General features: G+C 36.8%; 1 protein-coding gene across 9 annotated transcripts in view; it reads right to left on the minus strand.

Moving 5' to 3' along the window:
- EPB41L2 (erythrocyte membrane protein band 4.1 like 2) overlaps positions 1-12,913 on the minus strand; it is a 103,855-nt gene that overhangs the window by 82,688 nt on the left and 8,254 nt on the right. For 8 of the 9 annotated variants that reach the window (XM_032184423.1, XM_032184421.1, XM_032184420.1 and 5 more), the window contains exon 3: positions 3,785-3,858. The exons of the other annotated variant lie outside the window; for it this stretch is intronic. The gene's annotated coding sequence lies outside the window, so the exon portion shown is untranslated. The remainder of the gene's footprint in view (positions 1-3,784; positions 3,859-12,913) is intronic. 9 annotated transcript variants of the gene reach the window in all.

The following is a 12,913-nucleotide window of genomic DNA, read 5'->3' on the forward strand; positions in this document are numbered from 1 at the left end:
AGCACACAGAGATACGCAGCAAAGGACAGAGAGCAATTTAGGGACTCGGCAGTACTGACAAGATGTAACTTTTTCCAGTCCCATTCATTTGTACCACAGCAACAGCTCTCGGTTCCGTCCTTTCTCCCTTAGTTCAGAAGTCCCAGTGACCTCAAGAGCCTCACTGCACAGTGACTCTTGTCCTGCTGCCTTCATAGTGTGCTCCTGGTTCCTCTGTGCTCCATTTTCCAACCTGTATCAGCCTACCATAAACCTGCCCAGTCTCAACCAGAAACAGATGAGGATACCACAAGAACCAAGTTTTTCTAGCTTGCCTCTGCCTCTCGCAATTCAGAGCTATTGCAAAGATATGCCACTGCTTAACCCACTGCTACCATAATAAATACAAGTACAGGATGGGGCAAGATGCGCAGGCAGAGTGGGGTACAAGCCTCACTCAGTCGCAGCACCCTGGGCCATTTAAGCAGCCCTCATGCCAAAGCACATCAGGGCCAGAACCTCCACCCAGGGAATCTGCTCCTGTTCTAGGCTGTGACTTCACTGACCTTACGGGCCCTCCAACGTACAAATTAAATGCCAAGATAAAGATGCTCAAGAAAAGCATATAACAAAGGCAGCCTTGGTCTATACTTTCACTTTTCAAAAAAAAAAAAAAAAATTAAAGTTATTTTACTTTGCCCACAGTTTTAACATAAGGTAAAAAGAATGAGCAGCTGTCTGACAAACTTCGGTATAGTCATTCTTACCAGCTCTCAGATGAGTTTACTTTAGGCATTTAAGGTAAACTTTACTTTTCACTGAGAGAGGGGAGAAAAGGGAAAAAAGTCAGTACACTACTACTACTGAAAAAAAAAGTTTGTTTCCAGTTACAGCTAAATTCAATGTGAAGTATCTCACTGGAACCTCCTGAATTGCCTCAGGAGGCATTCCTCTGTGTTTGGTTTGGGATTACTATACAAACCTGCCCTGTAAATTCTTCATCCCTTTACAGCTGTCTGTTTAGAGCTATGCTTCACTTGACTGAATGGCTGCCATCAGCTACCTGTATTCTACACAGACTCAGGCTACATGTATTTTAAAAGTTATTGTATAACATCTGCACTTTTGACATCTTCAGTATTGCTCTTGGTATCAGCAGTTCTGTAAATTGACAGTCTCCTCAGCCAGAGGCTCATTCTTAAGTGTTTAAAAGCTATTCTCCATAATCTGTCAGTCATTAGTAGCTTCACAATTTACACAAAACATTACCTTCATGCACATACTTTTAAAGCACCTGAGTTATTGATAATCATAAGGAAGACAGAAAAATAAACTCTCCCTATTACCATTCACAGTATTCACAAGCACTAGTTTCTCCCAGCCAAAGAAGCTACACAGGATTTATAAACTATCTTAACAGCAACCTGTTGTAGAAATCTACACTCTTATGAACGACTGACTATTAAAGAAATAAAAGAACAACTTTCAAGTGTGCTACAGATCTGTTCCTAACAGGCTACCAGCTTCTTTAGATTGTCATCTGTGTTTCCTCAGGTAAATAACAGGTGCACTAGATATTCTGGACTAAAGACTAAAATATTTGCATGCTATCTAGATGACTAATGTCGTTTTCTAGTAATAAAGCCTATCTTGGTTGTGGATTAACATGAAGATTCAGTGTATGACAGCTTACATTACCCTTACATAGGGTAAACTAAACTGATCGAAACCAAACTCCAAACTAAGGACAGAGGTGACTTAGCACCTGTAGGAAGAAAAGACTTCATATGTTAACTAAAATTCAAAGGCTATTCATTTGACTTGCTATTTATGGTGATTTTAAGGTGTTGACGGCATTTTATATTCTAACATTTCACTCTTAATTGGCATATTCATGTTCTAGGAAGTGTTACCCATTAAATCTGATATCTTCTTCTTTCAACAAAAAAAATAAGAGTACCCTCCCCACTTACTGCTATGGTCAGCTATCATGCCACAAAATCCAGAGGTCAGTATGCAGTATTGCCATTTTTTTCATTTGAGATCAGTAAAAGGAATGTAAAAGACAACTGTATGCCACCTTGTAAAATGATGTTTTTACAGCCAGCAAGACCACTGTACAAATGAAAGTGAACGAGAATGTGGATTTTCCCTTCAAGTAGAAGATCGTAACAGTTTATTATCACAAAAGGGAGGGAAACAAGAACAAGAGTACTCCCAGTTAAACACTGGTGTCTAGAAACCCAGATAATTCAGAAGATATGAATACCAGGTTTGAGGACAAAACAGGACTTTTTTCCCCACTTTCCTAATTAAGAGCACAGGTACTTCAACTAACAACACTGTACACCAGTAAAAATTAAATACTAATAAATTCTACAAGCCAGCAGCTGTCACATTCAGAAGTCTGGTTTATTTCTAGCCTTGCTGTAACCCTACTCAAGATCATTGGAAAGACATATCCAGATATTCAATGGAAACTAAGGAGAACGGTTTATGGCCATGAGTTTAAAAAGAAAAAACATCTATTTAGTCTGACATTTTGTTTTTGTTTACAGCTTAAAAATAATTGTAAAAAAAATCCTCAGTTACACAACAGAGTAGGAGAAAACACTGAAAGCCTGAAACACTATCATCCCCCCATGAAAATCCATGTGATTTTTTTCTTAAGCATTAATATAATGAACGTTTAGTTTTCAAGGATCACCATATCACTTTTAGTTTGTGGAAATGAAAGACTTCATCCTTCTACAAAGGTAAAGAAATACATATATTTAAAGGTATAACTTGAAAATAATTATTGGACACAGACTGGCTACCTAACTTTATCATATTGGCTACCTAACTTTATCATGTACTTGCAAAAGAAACAAAGTTGCATGACTACAAAAGCTTATTACCACTCATTTAAACAGCCCTAACAGTATGATTTACTGATTAACTATACGAAGGGGAAAAAAACATGTCTGCATATACTTTATAAATTCAACAGTAAAAGCAAAGTATCTGTTTCAATGGTCTTCAAATGCATAAAGACAAAAAGCAAATGCTTTCAAGGTTAAGTATGACAATTATGTCATAGGCAAAGTATTTTCAATTGTAATTGCAAAAACTTATTTTTGTGCCTTGTTAAAGCAACACATTGTTACTTTAATTCAGGACTACCAAGCAGGTGTAAATAGCACTAGTAGATAGGATGGGACTACCTTTCAAACTATGATATCCAACCAATTCAGCATTAGCACCACCTCTAGGGGAAAAACTACAAGAAAATGCTTTCATTCATCTTTTCATTGCAGTGCACATTACTGCACCCATTCTTAACCAAGTTAAAATTTAACAAATATGGTTTGAATTAAATGAGGAATGGTGTTAGGTTGCTATCTAGTAAGGCTGCCTACATTCATTACTATTTTATATTAAAAAGGGACTCCCTAGCTGATGCCTAAAATATAATATTTCACATATCAGGTTTAGGGAAAAGACACCTAAACTACTAACTAAAATCGAGAAGGGGCAACATCTGTCTTAGGACATGTGGAGAACAATAATGCCGCAGTCTCTTTTGTAGTAGAAGGGAAGGGAAAGACAGGGAAGGTGTGTATAGCTACAGAAGCTTAAGTGAGAACTGATGCCAAAAGAATTGTAACAAGCAACCAAGCCTTTTAGTTGTTTTTGCAGATTTAGCCTCTGTTGCATTTACAGCATTAAGAAAAAGCCCTTTTCTGCTAATTAATATCAATTTATCAGAATTAACTGTACTACTTGTCTTAACTATATCATAGTAGTGTATTTTTTGTCTTACCTATAACTACAATCTCTTGTGAAATACCAAGTCCTCAGGAATAAGATGCAGGATTCTTGACTCAAGGGAGATACCTAGAGGTAAAGAACAAGTTTTACAAGCTGTCGTACTGGGTTTGGTAATCCACTTCTCATCTCTCTATACAAAGAAACTCTAGGCTTATGAATATCTTCAGAGAGCAGCAAAAACATAGCAATGTTACAAAGTCAATTTTCAGACTTCACAACAGATGAAAAGAAAAAAAAAGACTTCATCTTCACAATGAACTATTCAATCCCTCAACTCTTATAAGATATAAAACACTTTGCATTTAGTAGATATAATTGAGTCTAGGGAAGACTATGCAGTTATTTCAAGAGTCCTATTGGCAGCACTTCAGTGCTCCCTCCAAAGAAAAACAAATACATTGTTCTGTTAATCCAATTCTTTTGCATGATGGAAGTAGCTTCTATGTGCACAGTAATCAGAGTTTTTCCTCCTTGCAGCTACGGTTTTCTTTATTACAAACTTAAAGCAACATTTTGGATCAAAATGCAGACTGACAGGTGCGATAAAATTGAACTAAGAGCACCAACAATTTGTTATTGTCAGGCACTTCACACAGATATGAAAACTGGAATTTACATGCCAGAAAAAAAGATATAGCACAATATATACCTGATATAAAATTAAGAAGGACATCAGTAGACAAGTTTTCATTTCACTTCAAGATACTGTTCATCCTAAATACCCCCTCATTATTTGAGGAAAATTACTGTCTTTAAATAAAAAATCTGCCTTAAAAACACACCACATTTTAATCGAAAACAGAATACATGCAACTGCTCCATAAAATCCAGTCAAAGGAGCTATTCAAAGTGTTCCTTACACATTTGTCTCCACTACTCCAAACAATCAACCTAAAATATATGTTCCCTTTAATACTAAAGATGTAATCAGACATTTTAAAGCAAGTTTTAAAAAAAGTGTTTAAAACCAGAAGTTGTAAAGATATATGCAATTCTGTGACCTCACACACTTCATTCCACAGAATGATAAAAATGTATGTGTAAATAGAAAACTGTTGTAAAATTTCAGATGAATTTTATCATAAAATACAGTTCTGTAAATGGAATATTCTTGTAAAACTTCAGTATTCTAGTCCAATGATTTAGAAGAACAAGCTTACTTCTACAGTTTGAGTATCTTATATAACACTTTAGCTACCCAAATATATGAGTTTATATAAAATAAGCTGTCTTTATACCAATTATCCACATAGCTAAAGCCTTATTAAATGTATTTATATTTTGGAGTTTCTAAAAAATTGTGCATAAAGGAGGAATTCAGCTCCCCGAAGACATCCAGTCTTTCCATCAGAAGCTTTCCTAAGCAGGTGTAGCTACTCTCTTCATTTGCTTTTCTTCACACTTCAGAAGTTTTACTTCCTTTAAAATACCTAAGCTATTTTAATAGCATGCTCATCACTATCACACAGTCATAACAGAAAACATAGCTATGCTTGACTGCATTTTCATCCCTGTTCTTGTCAAATGTGATGTCAAGTGGCAGTTATCACTAGGCACCCAGTCACTGAGAACTAAAATTCATGACACTACATTTGGCCCCATAGAAACCTTAGAAAAAAATTAACCATATGCTTAAAAACTAGAGAATAAGGATCAAGCTTGCATTTGATAAGCAAGGAAAGACTGTGTACAAAGCTTCTGGAATGCTTGGGTGCACCATGTGCACTCAAACAATGGCTTGTAGAGTATTTTTCAGCTCCAATTTGATTGCAGATCATTGGTTCCATCACAACTAGCTTGGAATGTTCTCAAATTTAGGTAAATATTCACCCGATATTCAACTAGGATGCAGAGCACATGATTGCCACTGTAATCATCTTTCTGCCTTCTCCAGCTATTTGCAACCCTCTTTCCCCATTGCACTAGAAAGGGAAAAGAAGCCAAAGAGACCAAATAATACCCATCCCCATGGAGCTTTCTCCCCTGCTGCAGGCACTGGGATTTATAATCAAAACTGTCTGGGACACAGACCGCTGCTAGTGTTGCCTGCAATGTTGGCAGGCTGTTAAAGTTACAAAGAGAAAAGTATGTGCCAAAATATGTACTCTAGCTTGCCAAACATATAATCCTGATGCAAACTTCCTGATAGGAAAAGGATTTAATAAATATGAGACAATTTCCTTTTCCCTTTGCTTAGGAGCTATCTTCTTTCCCACATGCTTAAAGTCAGAGAAAAAGAAACAGCACAGCTTCCACACTTAGAAGTACCGTTAGTTCTCTGCATGGAGTACTCAGCTTCACTTGATCAATCATATTTCATATTTTCTTACCAATTTGGATGATGACCACCAGGATAGGCTTTGAAACATAAAGAGTCTGTCTCCCAGTATTCATGAAACACTTGGAAACACACTTGACTGTTAAGTTTGTTTGGTGGATGTGGCCCCAGTTGCTGCCTGGCCCCCTCTACTTTGTGGTCTACTACTAGGCTCTCTCCTGGTCTGAAACAGTAAAGGAATACCGGTGAAGGACTATGGGTTTTGTACTGGAGTCATGGTACTCAAACAGTTGTCCACATACTGAAATATGCTCAGCTTAAGTGTTACTAAGGTAATGATCATGACTGTGTTTTCCCTAACATCCTTCTGCTACTTAACATCTTTTCCTATTTGAAAAGAAAAAAAGAGGAAATAAGACCTTTTAGTCATTACAAGCTGTCACAGATTTCAGTTGCTAAATAAGATATATTCAGCTGAGTGAACTTAAAAGCTTACAAAAGGATATAGCAAAACAGTTGACATGCTTTTTGGAACAAAAGTCAACAATGTAGAGTTTGCACAGCAGTGAGATTCTGCCTGACAGCAAAACACAGCTCACAAGTAGTCAGTTTTAGCAAAAGTATTAACCATTCTTGAAGCAAAAGAAAAAAAAACACAAACAATTTCATCGAAAGTAAAAAAAAAAAAAAAAAAAAAAAAAAACCTGCTGAAGTACTTCAGAAATTCCAGCTGAAACTGGAAACATTAACTTCTGTCTTCCAGTCCATAACTGCCTAGTCTAGCAACTGTACTTTACAAACAGAGCTTAAGCTCCACCTGACATCTCCTCAGGACGTATCTGTACAAATAGTGATCAAAGTGAAACAAAACAGACAAAATCTCTTACCTTCGTTTTAGAAACTAAATCACATAACTTTTTACTTTTAACTACGGACTTAGAAATCACATGCTAGATAAATTTTATACGTATGTACAAACATACACATACGTACACACACACACTTAGGGCAAAACCCATTTTCCTTATTGACTCTTTTGACTAATCCTCCCTTACCCTATTGCTACCATCTGAAATACCTTATACAAGCCTGGAAGCTGGACTTTAGAACCAAATATGTACTCTATATTCTTAGGAGGAGTGCCAAAGTAATCACTGGCAAAATATACACAGACCACACATGGCAGAGCATTAAACAAAGTTGTAGGACCCTCTCTCATTCTAACATACACCAATGAATTCACTGTATATTGAATTCTGGCATCGTGCACGGTTCACAGGTTCATCCAGTTTTAGGGTCCTCTGTACAGAGGAGACATGGATTTACTGAAGCATGTCCAGCAAAGATACTTAAAGGCCTGCAGCATCTGGCATACGAGGAGAGGTCAAGAAAGGTGCAATTGTTTAGCCTGGGAATGAGAATGTTCAAAGGCTGGGAATCTTACCACAGTGTATTAACACCTGATGGGGGTAGCCAAGAAAACAGTCAGGATCAGTGGTACCTAGTGAAATAGCAATAGTGGGCACAAATCAAAATTCAAGATTCTAAGATTCTACTTAAATAGGGAAGGAGATGAATCCCTCCCCCCACTTTTTTTTTTGTTTAGAATTCTAAAGGTCAAGCACTGGGAATAGGTTGTCTAGAGAAACTGTGCAGTTTCTATCCTCAGAAACATTTGAAATCTGACTGGACAAGTTTCCATGACCCTACTTTGATACCTTGAACAGGTAGGGGGATTGGACAGGATGATCTCCATAGGTCTCTTCCAGCTTCAATGATTCTATAATTTCCTGGCACAAATAAAATAACTGATCTGTTCTCCAAGGGAAGCAGAAAGAATATGTGAAGTTCAGAAACAAAAAAAAATTAGAATCCCTACTTCAAATAAGTTAAGAATCTAATCAAATTAAGACCATGATACCAACCATCATCAGATTGTTTTTCACACAACTAAATTTATTAGAAAGTTGCTGAAAAGAAGTTAGCAGAAACAAATCTAGCAACATAAGCCAACTTTGACATTAGATATTAAACAGATAGGGTCTCTAACCCAGTTTATTCAGCTTGAATGAGTCGCAAGTTTTGCCTTCTGGTTTTCTTGTCTCCCTGCCACTGTTACACTCAAGATACAAACTGATTCATGCCTTTAACCCCAAATCTTCTGAACTCAGAAATATACAGACAGCTGACCATAGAAGCAAAAACAAAGGGCTGTGAAGCTCTGACTGCTGCAGGCATTTGAACTGGTACTACAGGAAGATATATAAAAAACAACTGTTCCCCAAATTGACAGTTTGATCATTTTGGTCAAGTATTTGTGATGTTTTTTTCAAGTACTCCAACTGACTTAGTTCACACTGATTATCAATGTACCTCAAACATTGCAGCTGACAAACCTGAGAAGACAACTTCAGACAGTCCTTCTGGTATTTTAGCAGCAGCAATTCATCAGGTTACAAATAACCCATGGCATCATTTCCCATCCTCACACTATCACAAGGGCAACAGAATTTGTTGCAGTTTACTTTATTGGGCATGGCGACATGTTAGACAGGAAGCAGAGATCATAACCACTGTGCATGGAAACAAGAAAATATCATGTCCTGAATCAAAAGGTGACCTTTACTCACAGCTGGGTACCCCATCTGCATCTAATCTGAGAACAAATGAGCCATTTTAAAGCTGCAATAATAGTTTTGTCTACATGTGAACATACACCTCTGCCTGTGTCCAAAGCACTTCGGTCTCACTTAGAAGACTGACTGACTATACCAACTTTCACCTATCTTTCTCTTGAACATACAAAGTTCAGTAGGCTATGTTAGAGCTGTTTCTATCATAAAACACTTCAGAGGAGTTCATTTGCAGCCTGTATAGAACACATTACTGAATTCATTTTCTTGATTTAAAGGGAGAAGAAACAAAAGAGTAAATCAAGTTACAGTTCTCTTGACTTTCTAAGGGAAAGAGAAAAAAAGGAAAGCGTCTTTGGCATCTTATTACAAGAACTCAGCAGATCTGATTTAGGACTCTCATAATGGCATCTCAACCTTTTCTGAAAGGTCAGGAGATACCTCATATTTAATGACACCCTACTCTCCTAACGCTCATGTAAGCTACAGAAAAAAACAAAACAGATATAGTCATAAAACCACTTCAAAATATATCACAAAAACATAAAACATATCACAAAATAAAACACCTTCAGAAATCTCTTAATGCTTTCATCTTAGCATTTGAGGGGGGAGGAAGAAAGAATCAATTTTCACTACCCTCCCCAAAAGGCTACTTTCTACCTGTCTGCCAACTACTGTATTTCAACATCCTCATGTGAATTGCTGGTAGGGATTTCAGTAAGTCACTAAACCATTTGATGAAAGAACTTTCTTGAACTGAGAAGTCAAACAGCTGAAACATATGATAAGAAGAGGAAGAAATTAGTTCTAGTTAATATTCCTGCATTTCTTACACATTCTTTAAGTCAGCAGCAACAGTCAGCAAAGACATCAGGATGTCTTAGCTTTATAGACAGAGTTAAATGTTTAACAGTCAAAATACCCTACATAAGAAGAGGAAATAAAACTATCTACAGGAAAAAAAGCATCATCAGATCATACATTGCTTGCTGACTCAACTGTCTTGTGAGCAGAAAACCACAATAATGCAGTCATTGCAGTACATCAGACTGTAAGTCCCTTTGACTTCCAACTTTTTCTGAGTTATGCTATTCAAAAAGTAGCTGCTAGTCATACCTTTGAATATCACTATTTGCGCTATGACGCTAAGCAAACAGCCACAAAGACTACTATCTAAAGACAGACAGACTTCCAGCTTTTATGCTAGAAGTGGAATAAGTACAACTAAGTAAAGACTGCAGAACAGAAGACATAAGTGACTAGAGAACAGGGGAGGGAGGCATCATGCAACTTTAGATTCCTCCTATTCCTATCTTCTACCCCAGAAGTTACACCTTCTTTAATTTGAGAATCAGAAATGGAAAGCTAGTGGAAGTCAAAGCTGGGGAGCTTGTATTTGAGTATGCTCCACACATGCGTTAATTACTTCTTACTATCACCTCTCCCTATGCAGCAGCAAGCTGAGAATTTGAAGACACGTTTTGAGGAACCAAACAGAAAGAGCAAACTTGCACACTAGAATCTGTAGGAGTGTTTTGAAGAGTTATAGAAAACAAAGCCTGCAATAGGTTGAAACAAGTAACTACAACCAAATCTTGAGAACTGAATATAGTACACATGCTCTTTTGGTTGAAAAGCACCGAATATCTGAGAAACCTCTATCAGAATATTTTAGCCCTTTGCAGAATTACCAGCCCTTCGGGGTATCAGCATCAAAGGCAGTTTTGTCATGTGAACAACTGCTTACTCTTGAGAAAGAAGCATAGCCTATGGCAGTACTTTTCAAACACAGAGATAGGTCATTAAATGGAAAGGAGGACATACCTCAAATGATAACACATCTCCCTTTCCTCTAGCACAATAAAAGGAATAATTCTTTTCAAAACAAAAGGTGAGAAGCACTAGGTTGGAGCACATTCAGCTTAATTTGATATTACAAAAGAAGAGCCTTTAAATTGTAATCCTGATTATATAAGGCCTATTTTAGATCATCTCATTTGCAGCAATAGTTATGTTGTCCATTCTTAAACAAATAATTCTGAGCTGGCTGTTACAAGTCCAGCTAGAGACCTAAGTGCATTCACCTTCAAATAAAGAAACAAGAAGCCTTTCATACTTGAATAGTGTAGCACTTAAAAATCCCAGCTGTGGGTCAGGTAACTTTTTACTGCTCTCAGCAGAGACAAAGTTACGCCCACCTTTACATCAGACCACTCTCAATTCATTGCAAATGTTTCTTTAGCTAGGACTAGCAGAGAAAAAGCTGTTTTCAATTCTCCAGTAGCTCAGGCCTTTGCAAACAACAGTAGTGTTACTTCAGAGCTAATTCAAGGGGAGAACACAAATGGCAGTGAAGTGGGAAGAAGAACATTATGAAGGCCTTGCACTGAAAGAATGAAGGGGAGAGAAAACAAGGAAATACACCTTTTAAGGATAAATTGAAATGGAGGGGTGAGAAAAGAAATCCAGCTCAAAGGAGTACATCTACTGCTGTAAATAAAAAAAAAAAAAAAATCAGCTGCTTTATGCCTTCTGGCTTAACCTCCATACAGACTACAGATACTCATCCTCCTACTTTAAAGATCTCTCCCTCTTATTTTCAAGGGCCCATGGTAAGACAAACAGTTCAAAAATACCATACCTACCTATGGACACAGATATCACTACTGTAAAAAGCTCAAATTTAGTATTGAGGAAAAAAAATTACATCTGTTAGTAGCCAAACTTGCTGTTCAAATATTTGCACATGCAAGACAGATATGAACAAAGTTTCACAAGAGGCATGCTATTCTTTAAGCTTAACACAGCAGACAAAGGAATAACAAATCGTAGACAGGAATGTCTCAAGTATCTCCATCTCCAATTCACCCCTACATAGGAGCACACTTTTCCCCTCTGTACCATCACAGTTCATGTATCATCTCAGACTGATAAAGCTCAGCAAAAATATGCTTTAAAAAAATAATCCACGATTCTACTTTACACTACTGAAAAGTAGAAACAATTATAACTAAGCCTTAAAAATCCACGGTAAAACATGGTTGATTTTACATAAATTAGGTAACTGCTAATACTCTAAAAACATTAGGAAACAAGCAACTAAAAAGATGATAGGTAAGATTTCCATTAGAGCAGCATGTTGCTTTTCTAATAAGAATATTTAGTACTTAAGAAGCTTTGCATTGACAGGTAAAATTATTTCATAATTCTGTTTCTCCTACCTTTCACAAAAGAACATATACTGCAGAACTTTCCAACTTTGTAGAGAAACCAAGCATTGCTCATGTGGGAAAGTTACTCAAATCTTTACAACACCAAGAAACTTGATAAGAGAATTTCCACACAATTACTCAAGTACCAGTGACATTCTTGAGTTGCCAGAGTATCCCCCCATAACTGAATACATTTGGCAAAAACACAAATGCACAAAATCAGACATTTTCGTATCTGTGTAACACTACTAGACAATGAGTCATCTATCATGGAACATCCTAACAATGCTTCAGTATATAGAAGCCCTCTCCCTCAAATCAAGGTGGCACTTTAATTCCTGGAAGTATCACATCTGACAGCGGGCTAATGCCATCACAACACAGTGCTGCCCCTGATTCCAACAGATGCTCAGCAGATATAGACTGTGAGGTAACTGGATCAAACATTATTGAGGAAGAACCTGAAACTAGTTAACAGAAGCTGTCTTCTCAATAATAATAATAAAGAACTCCATACCCAAGAAAGAGAAAAACTTTGTTTCCCCAAGTAAAAGGGATATTCTTTATTGCAGTTTATACTGGAAACGAAGGTGAGGTAAGAACAAACAAGATTCAACAAGCTGCAGAAAACATGGGCAATAAAGTACTACCTAACACAAAGTTTAGTTCAAAAGGCAGATAAAGCAGTATGTTCCTCTAAATAAAATCTAGGTGCCTACTGCTCTAAGTTACAGCTCAACTAATTACCTATTAAAATAATCCAGGGACACTAAAATTTAAAGGAAAATACATTTTCTACTAGTAAGTTCTCTGAAAGAGGCAAACTAATTCAAAGTGAATTCATATTGAAATAGAGAACTTCCCAGAATAAACACTGCAGAGGCCATTAAAAAAACAAGCAAAATGCACATTGAAGAACACAAGAACACAATGAATCCTTAATGTAAATATAAATATTTATGTATTTAGTAAAGTTAGAAACAATAAAACAACAC

This window comes from Aythya fuligula, chromosome 3, assembly GCF_009819795.1.
Source record: "Aythya fuligula isolate bAytFul2 chromosome 3, bAytFul2.pri, whole genome shotgun sequence".
Lineage (NCBI taxonomy): Eukaryota > Metazoa > Chordata > Aves > Anseriformes > Anatidae > Aythya > Aythya fuligula.